Source organism: Pristiophorus japonicus, chromosome 1 (genome assembly GCF_044704955.1).
Source record: "Pristiophorus japonicus isolate sPriJap1 chromosome 1, sPriJap1.hap1, whole genome shotgun sequence".
NCBI classification, from domain to species: domain Eukaryota; kingdom Metazoa; phylum Chordata; class Chondrichthyes; family Pristiophoridae; genus Pristiophorus; species Pristiophorus japonicus.
In genome coordinates this window covers 7,689,787-7,710,097 of record NC_091977.1, presented here as the reverse complement: position 1 = coordinate 7,710,097, position 20,311 = coordinate 7,689,787, and positions in this window count along the sequence as shown.

The window sequence follows — 20,311 nt, the reverse complement described above, 5'->3', positions numbered from 1 at the left end:
AGTATAATGTTGGAAAGTGTGAGGTCATGCACTTTGGCAGAAAATAATCAAAGAGCAAGTTATTATTTAAATGGAGAAAGATTGCAAAGTGCCGCAGTACAGCGGGACCTGGGGATACATGTGCATGAAACACAAAAGGATAGTATGCAGGTACAGCAAGTGATCAGGAAGGCCAATGGAATCTTGGCCTTTATTGCAAAGGGGATGGAGTATAAAAGCAGCTCTATAGGGTATTGTTGAGGTCACACCTGGAATACTGCGTGCAGTTTTGGTTTCCATATTTATGAAAGGATATACTTGCTTTGGAGGCAGTTCAGAGAAGGTTCACTTGGTTGATTCCGGGGATGAGGGGGTTGACTTATGAGGAAAGGTTGAGTAGGTTGGGCCTCTACTCATTGGAATTCAGAAGAATGAGAGGTGATCTTATCGAAATGTATAAGATTATGAGGGGGCTTGACAAGGTGGATGCAGAGAGGATGTTTCCATTGATAGGGGAGACTAGAACTAGGGGGCATGATCTTAGAATAAGGGGCCGCCCATTTAAAACTGAGATGAGGAGAAATTTCTTCTCTCAGAGGGTTGTAAATCTGTGGAATTCGCTGCCTCAGAGAGCTGTGGAAGCTGGGACATTGAATAAATTTAAGACAGAGATAGACAGTTTCTTAACCGATAATGGAATAAGGGGTTATGGGAAGCGGGCAGGGAAGTGGAGCTGAGTCCATGATCGGATCAACCATGATCGTATTAAATGGCGGAGCAGGTTCGAGGGGCCGTATGGCCTACTCCTGCTCCTATTTCTTATGTTCTTATGTAATTCAATGCGAGAGGCAATACTTATGCGACTATCAATCATATATATACTGGAGTTGAACTCCATTCTTGGGAAAAATATTTTATTCTGCGCATTTCTAGTCTGTGGTTTCTACAATTGATATTCATGGCCTTTAATTCTGTGCTCAGAATGCAGTTTACAATCCTGGTTTCCCCTCAGCATTTTATCGGCTTGGATTGTATTTCCTCTCAGTTTGTTCAGGGGAACCACATTAAGTTCTGTCAGTCTCTCTTCATAGCTTAGAGTCCCGCTCACCCATCACCCCTGTGCTCGCTGACCCACAGTGGCTCCCGGTTAAGCAACGCCTCGATTTCAAAATTCTCATCCTTATTTACAAATCCCTCCATGTCCTCGCCCCTCCCTATCTCTGTAATCTCCTCCAGCCCCACAACCTCCCGAGATGTCTGCACTCCTCTAATTCTGCCCCCTTGAGCATCTCTAATTATAATCGCTCAACCATCGGTGGCCGTGCCTACTGTTGCCTGGGCCCCACGTTCGGGAACTCCCTCCCTAAACCTCTCCGCCTCTCTACCTCTCTTTCCTTCTTTAAGATACTCCTTGAAACCTACCTATATGACCAAGCTTTTGTTCATCTGCTGTATTATCTCCTTATGTGGCTCAGTGTCAAATGTATTTGTTTTATCTTATAACACTGCTGTGAAGCGCCTTGGGACACTTTACTACATTAAAGGCGCTATATAAATAAACGTTGTTGTTGTTGTTGTAGAGTCCAAAGACCTGGTATCATCTTTGCCAATCTCTCCTGATCTATCTTCAGTGCCTTAAGCAGATTACTTAAGAACATAAGAACATAACAAATAGGCCATACGGCCCCTTGAGCCTGCTCCGCCATTCAATAAGATCATGACTGATCTGATCATGGACTCAGCTCCACTTCCCCGCCCGCTCCCCATAACCCTTTACTCCCTTATTGCTCAAAAATCTGTCTCTGCCTTAAATATATTCAATGACCCAGTCTCTGCAACTCTCTGGGGCAGAGAATTCCACAGATTTACAACCCACTGAGAGAAGAAATTCCTCCTCATCTCAGTTTTAAATGGGCGGCCACTTATTCTAAGACTATGTCCCCCAGTTTTAGTTTCCCCTATGGGTGGAAATATCTTTGCTGCATCCACCTTGTCCAGCCCCCTCATTATCTTGTATGTTTTGATAAGATCACCTCTCATTCTTCTGAACTCCAATGTGTCTAGGCCCAATCTACTCAACTTATCCTCATAAGTCAACCCCCTCATCTCCGGAATCAACCGAGTGAACCTTCTCTGAACAGCCTCCAATGCAAGTATATCCCTCCTTAAATACGCAGACCAAAACTGCACGCAGTACTCCAAGTGTGGCCTCACCAATACTCGATGCAGTTGTAAGTGATGCAACTCTCCCTGAACCAAACTGGCTTACTGATCATCTGAAACTGTCATGTTTGTTGAAGTGTGCTATGTGCAAATTGGCCTCTGAATTGGCCTACATACAACAGCTATTGCATTTCAAAATAATTCCTTGTGTATAAAGTGTTTTGAGATGCTTCTGAGACATGATACGGTGCTCAATAAATGCAACTCTTTTTAACTGAATTCAGTGCAGCCGTTAATACAATGATCCTTAATTTTCTTTGAAAGGCTCACTTCTGAAATATTATCAAATGTCTTCTGAAAAATCCAACCAATTTATGACAGCCCTCACACAAAGATTTAGTTGCTTCGAAAGAATTTCCGTAGATTTGTGAGACATGACATATTGCCAACTCCCTGCCAGCTACTCCCGAGGGTTCCTAAGCTCTCGAGGTGAACGTTGATAACGTCTCAAGCAATTTCCCCACAACAGATGTCGAAATAGCTTGCACAGAGCTCCTGCTTAATGTCTCACTCACTTGCTGAATATTGGGAGAGCATTCTCTGCCCTCCAGTGCTCGGGCATAAATCCCTGCACATAAAAACATAAGAAATAGGAGCAGGAGTCGGCCATTTGGCCCCTCGAGCCTGCTCCGCCATTCAATAAGATCATGGCTGGTCTGATCATGGACTCAGCTCCACTTCCCTGCCCGCTCCCCATAACCCCTTATTCCCTTATGGCTCAAAAATCTGTCTATCTCCACCTTAAATATATTTAATGACCCAGCTTCCACAGCTCTCTGGGGCAGAGAATTCCACAGGTTTACAACCCTCTGAGAGAAGAAATTCCTCCTCATCTCAGTTTTAAATGGGCGGCCCCTTATTCTGAGACTATGTTCTCTAGTTTTAGTTTCCCCTATGAGCGGAAATATCCTCTCTGTATCCACCTTGTCGAGCCCCCGCATTATCAACCTAGTGAACATTCTCTGAACAGCCTCCAATGCAAGTATATCCTTCCTTAAATACGGAGACCAAAACTGCACGCAGTACTCTCGGTGTGGCCTCACCAATACCCTGTACAGTTGTAGCAGGACTTCCCTGCTTTTATACTCTAACCCCCAACGTACCATTTGCCTTCCCGATTACTTGTTGTACCTGCATACTAACTTTTTGTGTTTCATGCGCAAGGACCCCCAGGTCTCTCTGTAATGCAGCACATTTTTCTCAATTTACATTATAATTTTCTTTTCTATTTTTTCTGCCAAAGTGGATAACCTCACATTTTCCCACATTATACTCCATCTACCAAACTTTTGCCCACTCACTTAGCCTGTCTATATCCCTTTGCAGATTTTTTGTGTCCTCCTCACAATTTGCTTTCCCGCCCATCTTTGTATCAACAGCAAACTTGGCTACATTACTGTTATGTATTAATGCTTGGGGGGTCACCAGACACCAGAGGGCACCGCGGTCGGAGGTCATCGGGCTGTACGCATGTGGCATGTGTGCTTGGTCACCTGCATATAAGCTGGGTGTCTTTGTCAAGCTGGCATTCTTGGGCTGGAATAAAGATGGATCAAGTTGCACCTGAGTGAGTTTACAGTAACCAGACTCTTGAGTCATTACAATTGGCGACGAGGTAATTTAAGAACCTTTGCATGCACAATGGGCACTATTGGAATCCTGGAGGGCGAGGATTGGGCGGATTTTGTCGACCGCCTGGATCAATATTTTGTGGCCAACGGCATGGAGGCAGCGGCCTGTGCAGTTTGATCAGCCATGATCTTATTGAATGGCGGAGCAGGCTCGAGGGGCTAGATGGCCTACTCCTGTTCCTAATTCTTATGTTCTTATAAGTGCAGTACAATTTTTCTCACCGTTTGTGGTCTGAAACTTTACGGCCTCATGAAGAATCTTCTCTCGCCTGTACGTCCGGCAGAAAAAGGGTGCGTTGGTGAATAACCATCAGAAGCCACAAGAGGGATTATTATATCACACTACCGTTTCTACACGCATGTTCATGCTGAGAGCCAGGTCGTGTCAGGATTTGTCGCTGACCTGTGACGTCTTGCTGAGCCGTGTAAGTTCGGGAACATGCTGGAAGACATGCTGCGTGATGTCTTCGTGATAGACATCAACCATGATGCGATCCTCAGGAAGCTGTTGGCTACAGAGACGCTGGATTTGAAAAAGGCCATCACAACTGCCCAGGCATGCATGACGACGGATGATAATTTGAGGCAGATATCATCGACAAGTCAGAGTTCCACGGCAAGTACTGTAAACAAGATGGCGTCGTCTTCGGGCAGAGCTGCTTACGCAAAACCTGCCGCTGCTCAGAGCCCGCCAACTGGTTCGAACCAGATTTCACCCTGTTAGCGTTGTGGGGGCAATCATCGGCCTCATCAGTGTTGGTTTAGACAATGGATGTTCGAAAGTGGGGCATCTTCACAGGTTGTGTCCACAACGGAGCAAGCGTGGTGCGGCTTACCACGTGGTTGATGAGGACCAGTTCAGTGATGGCCCGGATACGTAACCCAAGGAGGAAGTGAATGGACTGTATTCGTTCCTGAGCAAGAGCCAGCTGATAGTCGTTAATGTGAAGCTGAATGGAGTGCCTGTATCAATGGAGCTGGACACGGTCAATAATGAGTCAAAGGACATTCGACAAGCTGTGGGACACTAAGGCTGTGAAACTGAAGCTGAGTCCAGTCAATGCCAGGTTGCGTACTTACACTAAGGAACTCATATCAGTGCTCGGCAATGCAGCAATCGAGGTGTCATATGACGGTGTGGTTCATGAGCTACCATCATGGATCATCCCAGGTAATGGTCCAACGCTGTTCAGCAGGAATTGGCTCGAGAAAATCAAGCTGAACTGGAATGATGTCAAGATGTTGTCCTCGGTGGATGATACTTCGTGTGCTCAAGTATTGAAAAAGTTTCCTTCTTTGTTTGAACCGGGCATTGGCAATTTTAAAGGATCCACCTGGACTCCAATGCAAGGCCTGTCTATCACAAAGCTTGGTCTATTCCGTAAATGATGAAGGAGAAGATTGAAATTGAGCTTGACGGACTCCAGCGTGAAGGGATCTTATCACCGGTCGAGTTTAACGAGTGGGCTAGTCCCATTATTCATGGGTTGAAGAGTGATGGCACTGTCAGGATTTGTGGAGACTACAAGGTTATGATTAACCGATTTTCAAAACAGGATCAGTATCCGTTACCGAGGAATGATGACCTGTTCGCCATGCTAGCTGGTGGAAAGTCGTTCACGAAACTGCATCTGACGTTGGCCTATATGACACAGGAGTTTGTTGACACTTTGAAAAAACTCACCTGCATCAACACCTATAAATGACTGTTCGTCTACAACAGGTGTCCTTTTGGGATTCGTTCAGCTGCAGCCATATTTTAGAGGAAAACATAGAAACATAGAAAATAGGTGCAGGAGTAGGCCATTCGGCCCTTCGAGCCTGCACCGCCATTCAATAAGATCATGGCTGATCATTCCCTCAGTACCCCTTTCCTGCTTTCTCTCCATACCCCTTGATTCCCTTAGCTGTAAGAGCCATATCTAACTTCCTCTTGAATATACCCAATGAACTGGCATCAACATTGAGAGTTTACTGAAGTCTGTTCCTAGAATTGTCGTGTTTCAAGATGACATTCTGGTCACAGGTCGTGACACTGCTGAACATCTGAACAATCTTGAAGAAGTCCTGCAGCGTCTAGACAAAGTGGGACTCAGGCTGAAACGCTCGACGTTTGTATTCATGGCACCTGAAGTTGAATTCCTGGGGAGGAAGATTGCTGCTGATGGTATCAGGCCCACTGATTCGAAAACCAAGGCCATCAAAAATACACCCAGTCCTCAGAATGTGACGGAGCTGTGTTCATTCCTTGGGCTACTCAACTACTTTGGGACTTTCTTACCCAGATTGAGCACTTTACTAGAACTGCTGCATGTGTTACTAAGAAACGGCAACATCTGGGTCTGGGGTGCGTCTCAAGATAGAGCCTTTGAGAAAGCCGAGAACCTGCGATGTTCAAACAAGTTGCTTGTTCATTATGATCCGTGTAAGTGTGTTGTATTGGCCTGTGATGCTTCATCATATAGGGTTGGCTGCGTACTCCAACAAGCAAATGAATCGGACAAGCTACAACCTGTTGCGTATGCTTCGAGAAGTCTGTCTAAAGTGGAAAGAGCTTACAGTATGGTAGAGAAAGAAGCTTTGGGGTAAAAAAAAATGCACCAGTTCCTGTTGGTCTTAGTTTTGAACTAGAAACGGATCACAAGCCACTCATTTCATTGTTTGCGGAAAACAAAGGTATTAATACCAATGCATCGTCCCGCATTGAAAGGTGGGCGTTGACATTGTCTACCTCTAATTACATCATCCGTCATAAACCTGGCACTGAGAATTGTGCCGATGCACTGAGTCATCTGCCCTTATCCACAACTGAGATGGAGACGCCTCAAGCTGCAGATCTACTGTTAGTAATGGATGCTTTTGAGAGTGAAGGAACCCCTGTCATTGCTCAACAAGTTAGGACCTGGACCAGCCATGACCCTATATTATCGGTTGTGAAACGGTGTGTGCTCAGTGGTGATTGGTCTGCCATACCTCTGGAGATACGTGAGGAGACCAAACCTTACAACCGTCGCAAGGTGATCTGTCCATTCAGTCAGACTGTTTACTGTAATCATGCCGAAGAAAGGTAGAGAAACATTTGTACGTGAACTACATAGCACTCATCCTGGTATTGTCATGATGAAGTCCATTGCTGGGTCTCATGTATGGTGGCCTGGAATTGACTCTGATCTGGAATCATGCATGCATCAGTGCAATACTTGCATGCAGCTCAGTAAAGTTCCAGCGGAATCTCCATGGTCGAGGATCCACATTGATTTTGCGGGCCTGTTACTAGGAAAGATGTTTTTTGTCGTAGTCGATGCATATTCTAAGTGGATGGAGTGTGTTATTATGACATCCAGCACATCTACAGCTACCATTGACAGCCTTCGTATCATGTTTGCTACTCATGGTTTACCTGACATTGTTACGAGCGACAACGGATCTTGCTTCACAAGTCTTGAGTTCCAGGAGTTCATGAAACTCAATGGCATCAGACATGTGAGATCAGCTTCATTCAAGCCTGCTTCTCATGGTCAAGCAGAGTGTGCCATTCAAACGATCAAGCAAAGTATGAAATGTGTAACTCAGGGCTCACTGCAGGTTGTCATGTCTATGGCTCAGTTACAGGTCAAGACCTCATACACTTACTGGGGTTCCTCCTGCTGAACTACTGATGAAGGGAAATCTCAAGACCAGGCTTTCTCTTGTTCAACCTGATTTGAGTGATCGTGTAGAAAACAGACTTCAAAGTCAGCTATGGTGTCATGATCGTGTTGCCGTGTCACGTGACATCTCGGTCAATGATCCGGTTTATGTACTGAACTATGGTCAAGATCCAAAGTGGATTGCCGGCACTGTTACAGCCAAGGAGGGTAACAGAGTGTTTATTGTCGTGCTCAAGAATGGGCAAACATGCAGGAAACACCTTGACCAGGTTAAACTGCGACACACGAGTGAGGAAGATGCAGTCAGTGACCAACACATCAGAGGACCCTGCTGACATTATTGACTCTGAACCTTCAGTCTCTGATGTGGTCATGACCACTCCCATCAGATCGGCCACTCAGCCCTCAGTCTCAACGGACTCAGAACGCTCGCTCAGAGTCAAAGTTGAACTGAGACGATCAACTCGTGAGAGGAAAGCCCCAGACTGTCCTAATTTGTAAAAAGACTGTTGTTAAGATTTTAACAGGGGGATGTTGTTATGTATTAATGCTTGGGGGGGTCACCAGACACCAGAGGGCACCGCGGTCGGAGGTTATCAGGCTGTACACATGTGGCATGTGTGCTTGGTCACCTGTATATAAGCTGGGTGTCTTTGTCAAACTGGCACTCTTGGGCTGGAATAAGATGGATCAGGTTGCACCTGAGAGAGTTTACAGTAACCAGACTCTTGAGTCATTACAATTACACTCGGTTGCTTCATCCATGTCATTAATATAGACTGTAAACAGTAGAGGACGGAGCCCCGATCCCTGCGGCACTCCACTAGTCACTGTTTGCCAATGACTCATTTATCCCTGGTGCAACTATTTTAGGTGCCAGGCAGAAAAGTGCAGTTCTGGTTACCACATTACAGGAAAGATGTGATTGCACTGGAAAGGGTGCAGGGGACATTTAGGAGGATGTTGCCTGGACTGGAGAATGTTGGCTATGAGGAAAGATTGGATCGGCTGGGGTTGTTTTCCTTGGAACAGAGGAGGCTGAGGGGAGACCTGATTGAGTTGTATAAAATTCATCATCATCATAGGCAGTCCCTCGGGATCGAGGAAGACTTGCTTCCACTCTTAGCATGAGTTCTTAGGTGGCTGAACAGTCCTATATGGGAACCACAGTCCCTGTCACAGGTGGGACAGATAGTGGTTGAGGGCAGGGGTGGGTGGGACTGGTTTGCCGCACGCTCCTTCTGCTGCCTGCGCTTGTTTTCTGTATGCTCTCGGCGATGAGACTCGAGGTGCTCAGCGCCCTCCCGGATGCACTTCCTCCACTTAGGGCGGTCTTCGGCCAGGGACTCCCAGGTGTCAGTGGGTATGTTGCACTTTATCAGGGAGGCTTTGAGGGTGTCCCTTGTAACGTTTCCTTTGCCCGTCTTTGGCTCACTTGCCGTGGATGAGTTCCAAGTAGAGCGTTTGCTTTGGGAGTCTCGTGTCTGGCATGCAAACTATGTGGCCTGCCCAGCGGAGCTGATCAAGTGTGATCACTGCTTCAATGCTGGAGATGTTGTCCTGTCCTCCCAGGGGATTTGCAGAATCTTGCGGAGACATCGCTGGTGGTATTTCTTCAGCGATTTGAGGTGTTTACTGTACATGGTCCACATCTATGGTATAGAAAGAAGCTTTGGCCTGCGTGTATGGGGTAAAAAAAAGTGCACCAGTACCTGTTTGGTCTTCTTTTTGAACTAGAAACGGATCACAAGCCACTCATTTCATTGTTTGCGGAAAACAAAGGGGTGAAACCATGCATCGTCCCGCATTGAAAGGTGGGCGCTGACATTGTCTGCCTATGATTACATCATCCGTCATAAACCTGGCACTGAGAATTGTGCCGATGCACTGAGTCATCTGCCCTTATCCACAACTGAGATGGAGACGCCTCAAGCTGCAGATCTACTGTTAGTAATGGATGCTTTTGAGAGTGAAGGAACCCCTGTCATTGCTCAACAAGTTAGGATCTGGACCAGCCATGCCCCTATTTTATCGGTTGTGAAATGGTGTGTACTCAGTGGTGATTGGTCTGCCATACGTCTGGAGATACGTGAGGAGACCAAACCTTACAACCATCGCAAGGTGAGCTGTCCATTCAGTCAGACTGTTTACTGTGCGGTAATCGTGTAATCATGCCTAAGAAAGGTAGAGAAAAATTTCTACGTGAACTACATAGCACTCATCCTGGTATTGTCATGATGAAGTCTATTGCTAGGTATCATGTATGGTGGCCTGGAATTGACTCTGATCTGGAATCATGTGTGCATCAGTGCAACACTTGTATGCAGCTAAGTAAAGTTCCAGCGGAATCTTCGCTGAGTCTTTGGTCGTGGCCATCCAAACCATGGTCGAGGATACACATTGATTTTGCGGGCCCGTTCCTAGGAAAGATGTTTTTTGTCGTAGTCGATGCATATTCTAAGTGGATGGAGTGTGTTATTATGACATCCAGCACATCTACAGCTACCATTGAAAGCCTTCGTATCATGTTTGCTACTCATGGTTTACCTGACATTGTTATGAGTGACAACGGATCTTGCTTCACAAGTCTTGAGTTCCAGGAGTTCATGAAACTCAATGGTATCAGACATGTGAGATCAGCTCCATTCAAACCTGCTTCTCATGGTCAAGCAGAGTGTGCCATTCAAACGATCAAGCAAAGTATGAAACGTGTAACTCAGGGCTCACTGCACAGACGGTTGTCATGTATATTGTTCAGTTACAGATCAAGACCTCATAGCATTACTGGGGTTTCCCCTGCTGAAGAGAAATCTCAAGACCAGGCTTTCTCTTGTTCATCCTGATTTGAATGACCGTGTTGAAAACAGATGTCAAAGTCAGCAATGGTGTCATGATCGTGTTGCCGTGTCACGTGACATCTCGGTCAACGATCTGGTTTATTTTTATGAACTATGGTCAAGGTCCAAAGTGGATTGCCGGCACTGTTACAGCCAAGGAGGGTAACAGAGTGTGTATTGTCGTGCTCAAGAATGGGCAAACATGCAGGAAACACCTTGACCAGGTTAAACTGCGACACACGAGTGAGGAAGATGCAGTCAGTGACCAACACATCAGAGGACCCTGCTGACATTATTGACTCTGAACCTTCAGTCTCTGATGTGGTCATGACCACTCCCATCAGATCGGCCACTCAGCCCTCAGTCTCAACGGACTCAGAACGCTCGCTTAGAGTCAAAGTTGAACTGAGACGATCAACTCGTGAGAGGAAAGCCCCAGACTGTCCTAATTTGTAAAAAGACTGTTGTTAAGATTTTAACAGGGGGATGTTGTTATGTATTAATGCTTGGGGGGTCACCAGACACCAGAGGGCACCGCGGTCGGAGGTTATCAGGCTGTACACATGTGGCATGTGTGCTTGGTCACCTGTATATAAGCTGGGTGTCTTTGTCAAACTGGCACTCTTGGGCTGGAATAAGATGGATCAGGTTGCACCTGAGAGAGTTTACAGTAACCAGACTCTTGAGTCATTACAATTACACTCGGTTGCTTCATCCATGTCATTAATATAGACTGTAAACAGTAGAGGACGGAGCCCCGATCCCTGCGGCACTCCACTAGTCACTGTTTGCCAATGACTCATTTATCCCTGGTGCAACTATTTTAGGTGCCAGGCAGAAAAGTGCAGTTCTGGTCACCACATTACAAGAAAGATGTGATTGCACTGGAAAGGGTGCAGGGGACATTTAGGAGGATGTTGCCTGGACTGGAGAATGTTGGCTATGAGGAAAGATTGGATCGGCTGGGGTTGTTTTCCTTGGAACAGAGGAGGCTGAGGGGAGACCTGATTGAGTTGTATAAAATTCATCATCATCATAGGCAGTCCCTCGGGATCGAGGAAGACTTGCTTCCACTCTTAGCATGAGTTCTTAGGTGGCTGAACAGTCCTATATGGGAACCACAGTCCCTGTCACAGGTGGGACAGACAGTGGTTGAGGGAAGGGGTGGGTGGGACTGGTTTGCCGCACGCTCCTTCTGCTGCCTGCGCTTGTTTTCTGTATGCTCTCGGCGATGAGACTCGAGGTGCTCAGCGCCCTCCCGGATGCACTTCCTCCACTTAGGGCGGTCTTCGGCCAGGGACTCCCAGGTGTCAGTGGGTATGTTGCACTTTATCAGGGAGGCTTTGAGGGTGTCCCTTGTAACGTTTCCTTTGCCCGTCTTTGGCTCACTTGCCGTGGACGAGTTCCAAGTAGAGCGTTTGCTTTGGGAGTCTCGTGTCTGGCATGCAAACTATGTGGCCTGCCCAGCGGAGCTGATCAAGTGTGGTCACTGCTTCAATGCTGGAGATGTTGTCCTGTCCTCCCAGGGGATTTGCAGAATCTTGCGGAGACATCGCTGGTGGTATTTCTTCAGCGATTTGAGGTGTTTACTGTACATGGTCCACATCTATGGTAGAGAAAGAAGCTTTGGCCTGCGTGTATGGGGTAAAAAAAAATGCACCAGTACCTGTTTGGTCTTCGTTTTGAACTAGAAACGGATCACAAGCCACTCATTTCATTGTTTGCGGAAAACAAAGGGGTGAAACCATGCATCGTCCCGCATTGAAAGGTGGGCGCTGACATTGTCTGCCTATGATTACATCATCCATCATAAACCTGGCACTGAGAATTGTGCCGATGCACTGAGTCATCTGCCCTTATCCACAACTGAGATGGAGACGCCTCAAGCTGCAGATCTACTGTTAGTAATGGATGCTTTTGAGAGTGAAGGAACCCCTGTCACTGCTCAACAAGTTAGGATCTGGACCAGCCATGCCCCTATATTATCGGTTGTGAAACGGTGTGTACTCAGTGGTGATTGGTCTGCCATACCTCTGGAGATGCATGAGGAGACCAAACCTTACAACCATCGCAAGGTGAGCTGTCCATTCAGTCAGACTGTTTACTGTGGGGTAATCGTGTAATCATGCCTAAGAAAGGTAGAGAAAAATTTGTACGTGAACTACATAGCACTCATCCTGGTATTGTCATGATGAAGTCTATTGCTAGGTCTCATGTATGGTGGCCTGGAATTGACTCTGATCTGGAATCATGTGTGCATCAGTGCAACACTTGCATGCAGCTAAGTAAAGTTCCAGCGGAATCTCCGCTGAGTCTTTGGTCGTGGCCATCCAAACCATGGTCGAGGATCCACATTGATTTTGCGGGCCCGTTCCTAGGAAAGATGTTTTTTGTCGCAGTAGATGCATATTCTAAGTGGATGGAGTGTGTTATTATGACATCCAGCACATCTACAGCTACCATTGAAAGCCTTCGTATCATGTTTGCTACTCATGGTTTTCCTGACATTGTTATAAGTGACAACGGATCTTGCTTCACAAGTCTTGAGTTCCAGGAGTTCATGAAACTCAATGGTATCAGACATGTGAGACCAGCTCCATTCAAACCTGCTTCTCATGGTCAAGCAGAGTGTGCCATTCAAACGATCAAGCAAAGTATGAAACGTGTAACTCAGGGCTCACTGCACAGACGGTTGTCATGTTTATTGTTCAGTTACAGATCAAGACCTCATAGCATTACTGGGGTTTCCCCTGCTGAAGAGAAATCTCAAGACCAGGCTTTCTCTTGTTCATCCTGATTTGAATGACCGTGTTGAAAACAGATGTCAAAGTCAGCAATGGTGTCATGATCGTGTTGCCGTGTCACGTGACATCTCGGTCAACGATCTGGTTTATTTTTATGAACTATGGTCAAGGTCCAAAGTGGATTGCCGGCACTGTTACAGCCAAGGAGGGTAACAGAGTGTGTATTGTCGTGCTCAAGAATGGGCAAACATGCAGGAAACACCTTGACCAGGTTAAACTGCGACACACGAGTGAGGAAGATGCAGTCAGTGACCAACACATCAGAGGACCCTGCTGACATTATTGACTCTGAACCTTCAGTCTCTGATGTGGTCATGACCACTCCCATCAGATCGGCCACTCAGCCCTCAGTCTCAACGGACTCAGAACGCTCGCTCAGAGTCAAAGTTGAACTGAGACGATCAACTCGTGAGAGGAAAGCCCCAGACTGTCCTAATTTGTAAAAAGACTGTTGTTAAGATTTTAAAAGGGGGATGTTGTTATGTATTAATGCTTGGGGGGTCACCAGACACCAGAGGGCACCGCGGTCGGAGGTTATCAGGCTGTACACATGTGGCATGTGTGCTTGGTCACCTGTATATAAGCTGGGTGTCTTTGTCAAACTGGCACTCTTGGGCTGGAATAAGATGGATCAGGTTGCACCTGAGAGAGTTTACAGTAACCAGACTCTTGAGTCATTACAATTACACTCGGTTGCTTCATCCATGTCATTAATATAGACTGTAAATAGTAGAGGACGGAGCCCCGATCCCTGCGGCACTCCACTAGTCACTGTTTGCCAATGACTCATTTATCCCTGGTGCAACTATTTTAGGTGCCAGGCAGAAAAGTGCAGTTCTGGTCACCACATTACAAGAAAGATGTGATTGCACTGGAAAGGGTGCAGGGGACATTTAGGAGGATGTTGCCTGGACTGGAGAATGTTGGCTATGAGGAAAGATTGGATCGGCTGGGGTTGTTTTCCTTGGAACAGAGGAGGCTGAGGGGAGACCTGATTGAGTTGTATAAAATTCATCATCATCATAGGCAGTCCCTCGGGATCGAGGAAGACTTGCTTCCACTCTTAGCATGAGTTCTTAGGTGGCTGAACAGTCCAATACGGGAACCACAGTCCCTATCACAGGTGGGACAGATAGTGGTTGAGGGAAGGGGAGGGTGGGACTGGTTTGCCGCACGCTCCTTCCGCTGCCTGCGCTTGTTTTCTGCATGCTCTCGGCGATGAGACTCGAGGTGCTCAGCGCCCTCCCGGATGCACTTCCTCCACTTAGGGCGGTCTTCGGCCAGGGACTCCCAGGTGTCAGTGGGTATGTTGCACTTTATCAGGGAGGCTTTGAGGGTGTCCCTTGTAACGTTTCCTTTGCCCGTCTTTGGCTCACTTGCCGTGGACGAGTTCCAAGTAGAGCGTTTGCTTTGGGAGTCTCGTGTCTGGCATGCAAACTATGTGGCCTGCCCAGCGGAGCTGATCAAGTGTGGTCACTGCTTCAATGCTGGAGATGTTGTCCTGTCCTCCCAGGGGATTTGCAGAATCTTGCGGAGACATCGCTGGTGGTATTTCTTCAGCGATTTGAGGTGTTTACTGTACATGGTCCACATCTATGGTATAGAAAGAAGCTTTGGCCTGCGTGTATGGGGTAAAAAAAAGTGCACCAGTACCTGTTTGGTCTTCTTTTTGAACTAGAAACGGATCACAAGCCACTCATTTCATTGTTTGCGGAAAACAAAGGGGTGAAACCATGCATCGTCCCGCATTGAAAGGTGGGCGCTGACATTGTCTGCCTATGATTACATCATCCGTCATAAACCTGGCACTGAGAATTGTGCCGATGCACTGAGTCATCTGCCCTTATCCACAACTGAGATGGAGACGCCTCAAGCTGCAGATCTACTGTTAGTAATGGATGCTTTTGAGAGTGAAGGAACCCCTGTCATTGCTCAACAAGTTAGGATCTGGACCAGCCATGCCCCTATTTTATCGGTTGTGAAATGGTGTGTACTCAGTGGTGATTGGTCTGCCATACGTCTGGAGATACGTGAGGAGACCAAACCTTACAACCATCGCAAGGTGAGCTGTCCATTCAGTCAGACTGTTTACTGTGCGGTAATCGTGTAATCATGCCTAAGAAAGGTAGAGAAAAATTTCTACGTGAACTACATAGCACTCATCCTGGTATTGTCATGATGAAGTCTATTGCTAGGTATCATGTATGGTGGCCTGGAATTGACTCTGATCTGGAATCATGTGTGCATCAGTGCAACACTTGTATGCAGCTAAGTAAAGTTCCAGCGGAATCTTCGCTGAGTCTTTGGTTGTGGCCATCCAAACCATGGTCGAGGATCCACATTGATTTTGCGGGCCCATTCCTAGGAAAGATGTTTTTTGTCGTAGTCGATACATATTCAAAGTGGATGGAGTGTGTTATTATGACATCCAGCACATCTACAGCTACCATTGAAAGCCTTCGTATCATGTTTGCTACTCATGGTTTACCTGACATTGTTATGAGTGACAACGGATCTTGCTTCACAAGTCTTGAGTTCCAGGAGTTCATGAAACTCAATGGTATCAGACATGTGAGACCAGCTCCATTCAAACCTGCTTCTCATGGTCAAGCAGAGTGTGCCATTCAAACGATCAAGCAAAGTATGAAACGTGTAACTCAGGGCTCACTGCACAGACGGTTGTCATGTATATTGTTCAGTTACAGATCAAGACCTCATAGCATTACTGGGGTTTCCACTGCTGAAGAGAAATCTCAAGACCAGGCTTTCTCTTGTTCATCCTGATTTGAATGACCGTGTTGAAAACAGATGTCAAAGTCAGCAATGGTGTCATGATCGTGTTGCCGTGTCACGTGACATCTCGGTCAACGATCTGGTTTATTTTTATGAACTATGGTCAAGGTCCAAAGTGGATTGCCGGCACTGTTACAGCCAAGGAGGGTAACAGAGTGTGTATTGTCGTGCTCAAGAATGGGCAAACATGCAGGAAACACCTTGACCAGGTTAAACTGCGACACACGAGTGAGGAAGATGCAGTCAGTGACCAACACATCAGAGGACCCTGCTGACATTATTGACTCTGAACCTTCAGTCTCTGATGTGGTCATGACCACTCCCATCAGATCGGCCACTCAGCCCTCAGTCTCAACGGACTCAGAACGCTCGCTCAGAGTCAAAGTTGAACTGAGACGATCAACTCGTGAGAGGAAAGTCCTAGTAAAAAAGACTATTGTTAAGATTTTAAAAGGGGGATGTTGTTATGTATTAATGCTTGGGGGGTCACCAGACACCAGAGGGCACCGCGGTCGGAGGTTATCAGGCTGTACACATGTGGCATGTGTGCTTGGTCACCTGTATATAAGCTGGGTGTCTTTGTCAAACTGGCACTCTTGGGCTGGAATAAGATGGATCAGGTTGCACCTGAGAGAGTTTACAGTAACCAGACTCTTGAGTCATTACAATTACACTCGGTTGCTTCATCCATGTCATTAATATAGACTGTAAACAGTAGAGGACGGAGCCCCGATCCCTGCGGCACTCCACTAGTCACTGTTTGCCAATGACTCATTTATCCCTGGTGCAACTATTTTAGGTGCCAGGCAGAAAAGTGCAGTTCTGGTCACCACATTACAGGAAAGATGTGATTGCACTGGAAAGGGTGCAGGGGACATTTAGGAGGATGTTGCCTGGACTGGAGAATTTTGGCTATGAGGAAAGATTGGATCGGCTGGGGTTGTTTTCCTTGGAACAGAGGAAGCTGAGGGGAGACCTGATTGAGTTGTATAAAATTCATCATCATCATAGGCAGTCCCTCGGGATCGAGGAAGACTTGCTTCCACTCTTAGCATGAGTTCTTAGGTGGCTGAACAGTCCTATATGGGAACCACAGTCCCTGTCACAGGTGGGACAGACAGTCGTTGAGGGAAGGGGAGGGTGGGACTGGTTTGCCGCACGCTCCTTCCGCTGCCTGCGCTTGTTTTCTGCATGCTCTCGGCGATGAGACTCGAGGTGCTCAGCGCCCTCCCGGATGCACTTCCTCCACTTAGGGCGGTCTTCGGCCAGGGACTCCCAGGTGTCAGTGGGTATGTTGCACTTTATCAGGGAGGCTTTGAGGGTGTCCCTTGTAACGTTTCCTTTGCCCGTCTTTGGCTCACTTGCCGTGGATGAGTTCCAAGTAGAGCGCTTGCTTTGGGAGTCTCGTGTCTGGCATGCAAACTATGTGGCCTGCCCAGCGGAGCTGATCAAGTGTGGTCACTGCTTCAATGCTGGAGATGTTGTCCTGTCCTCCCAGGGGATTTGCAGAATCTTGCGGAGACATCGCTGGTGGTATTTCTTCAGCGATTTGAGGTGTTTACTGTACATGGTCCACATCTATGGTAGAGAAAGAAGCTTTGGCCTGCGTGTATGGGGTAAAAAAAAATGCACCAGTACCTGTTTGGTCTTCGTTTTGAACTAGAAACGGATCACAAGCCACTCATTTCATTGTTTGCGGAAAACAAAGGGGTGAAACCATGCATCGTCCCGCATTGAAAGGTGGGCGCTGACATTGTCTGCCTATGATTACATCATCCATCATAAACCTGGCACTGAGAATTGTGCCGATGCACTGAGTCATCTGCCCTTATCCACAACTGAGATGGAGACGACTCAAGCTGCAGATCTACTGTTAGTAATGGATGCTTTTGAGAGTGAAGGAACCCCTGTCACTGCTCAACAAGTTAGGATCTGGACCAGCCATGCCCCTATTTTATCGGTTGTGAAATGGTGTGTACTCAGTGGTGATTGGTCTGCCATACCTCTGGAGATACGTGAGGAGACCAAACCTTACAACCATCGCAAGGTGAGCTGTCCATTCAGTCAGACTGTTTACTGTGCGGTAATCGTGTAATCATGCCGAAGAAAGGTAGAGAAAAATTTCTACGTGAACTACATAGCACTCATCCTGGTATTGTTATGATGAAGTCTATTGCTAGGTCTCATGTATGGTGGCCTGGAATTGACTCTGATCTGGAATCATGTGTGCATCAGTGCAACACTTGTATGCAGCTAAGTAAAGTTCCAGCGGAATCTCCGCTGAGTCTTTGGTCGTGGCCATCCAAACCATGGTCGAGGATCCACATTGATTTTGCGGGCCCGTTCCTAGGAAAGATGTTTTTTGTCGCAGTAGATGCATATTCTAAGTGGATGGAGTGTGTTATTATGACATCCAGCACATCTACAGCTACCATTGAAAGCCTTCGTATCATGTTTGCTACTCATGGTTTACCTGACATTGTTACGAGCGACAACGGATCTTGTTTCACAAGTCTTGAGTTCCAGGTGTTCATGAAACTCAATGGTATCAGACATGTGAGATCAGCTCCATTAAAGCCTGCTTCTCATGGTCAAGCAGAGTGTGCCATTCAAACGATCAAGCAAAGTATGAAACGTGTAACTCAGGGCTCACTGCACAGACGGTTGTCATGTATATTGCTCAGTTACAGGTCAAGACCTCATAGCATTACTGGGGTTTCTCCTGCTGAAGAGAAATCTCAAGACCAGGCTTTCTCTTGTTCATCCTGATTTGAATGATCGTGTTGAAAACAGACGTCAAAGTCAGCAATGGTGTCATGATTGTGTTGCCGTGTCACGTGACATCTCGATCAATGATCCGGTTTATGTACTGAACTATGTCAATGTCCAAAGTGGATTGCCGGCACTGTTACAGCCAAGGAGGGTAACAGAGTGTATATTGTCGTGCTCAAGAATGGGCAAACATGCAGGAAACACCTTGACCAGGTTAAACTGCGACACACGAGTGAGGAAGATGCAGTCAGTGACCAACACATCAGAGGACCCTGCTGACATTACTGACTCTGAACCTTCAGTCTCTGATGTGGTCATGACCACTCCCATCAGATCGGCCACTCAGCCCTCAGTCTCAACGGACTCAGAACGCTCGCTCAGAGTCAAAGTTGAACTGAGACGATCAACTCGTGAGAGGAAAGCCCCAGACTGTCTTAATTTGTAAAAAGACTGTTGTTAAGATTTTAACAGGGGGATGTTGTTATGTATTAATGCTTGGGGGGTCACCAGACACCAGAGGGCACCGCGGTCGGAGGTTATCAGGCTGTACACATGTGGCATGTGTGCTTGGTCACCTGTATATAAGCTGGGTGTCTTTGGGCTGGAATAAGATGGATCAGGTTGCACCTGAGAGAGTTTACAGTAACCAGACTCTTGAGTCATTACAATTACACTCGGTTGCTTCATCCATGTCATTAATATAGACTGTAAATAGTAGAGGACGGAGCCCCGATCCCTGCGGCACTCCACTAGTCACTGTTTGCCAATGACTCATTTATCCCTGGTGCAACTATTTTAGGTGCCAGGCAGAAAAGTGCAGTTCTGGTCACCACATTACAGGAAAGATGTGATTGCACTGGAAAGGGTGCAGGGGACATTTAGGAGGATGTTGCCTGGACTGGAGAATTTTGGCTATGAGGAAAGATTGGATCGGCTGGGGTTGTTTTCCTTGGAACAGAGGAAGCTGAGGGGAGACCTAATTGAATTGTATAAAATTCATCATCATCATAGGCAGTCCCTCGGGATCGAGGAAGACTTGCTTCCACTCTTAGCATGAGTTCTTAGGTGGCTGAACAGTCCAATACGGGAACCACAGTCCCTATCACAGGTGGGACAGATAGTGGTTGAGGGAAGGGGAGGGTGGGACAGGTTTGCCGCACGCTCCTTCCGCTGCCTGCGCTTGTTTTCTGCATGCTCTCGGCGATGAGACTCGAGGTGCTCAGCGCCCTCCCGGATGTACTTCCTCCACTTAGGGCGGTCTTCGGCTAGGGACTCCCAGGTGTCAGTGGGTATGTTGCACTTTATCAGGGAGGCTTTGAGGGTGTCCTTGTAACGTTTCCTTTGCCCGTCTTTGGCTCGTTTGCCGTGGATGAGTTCCAAGTAGAGCTTTGCTTTGGGAGTCTCGTGTCTGGCATGCAAACTATGTGGCCTGCCCAGCGGAGCTGATCAAGTGTGGTCACTGCTTCAATGCTGGAGATGTTGTCCTGTCCTCCCAGGGGATTTGCAGAATCTAATTCAGTTGTATAAAATTATGAGGGGGCTGGATAGCGTGGATAGGAAGGACCTGTTTCCATTGGCAGAGGGGTCATCAAGCAGGAGACACAGATTTAAAGTAATTGGCA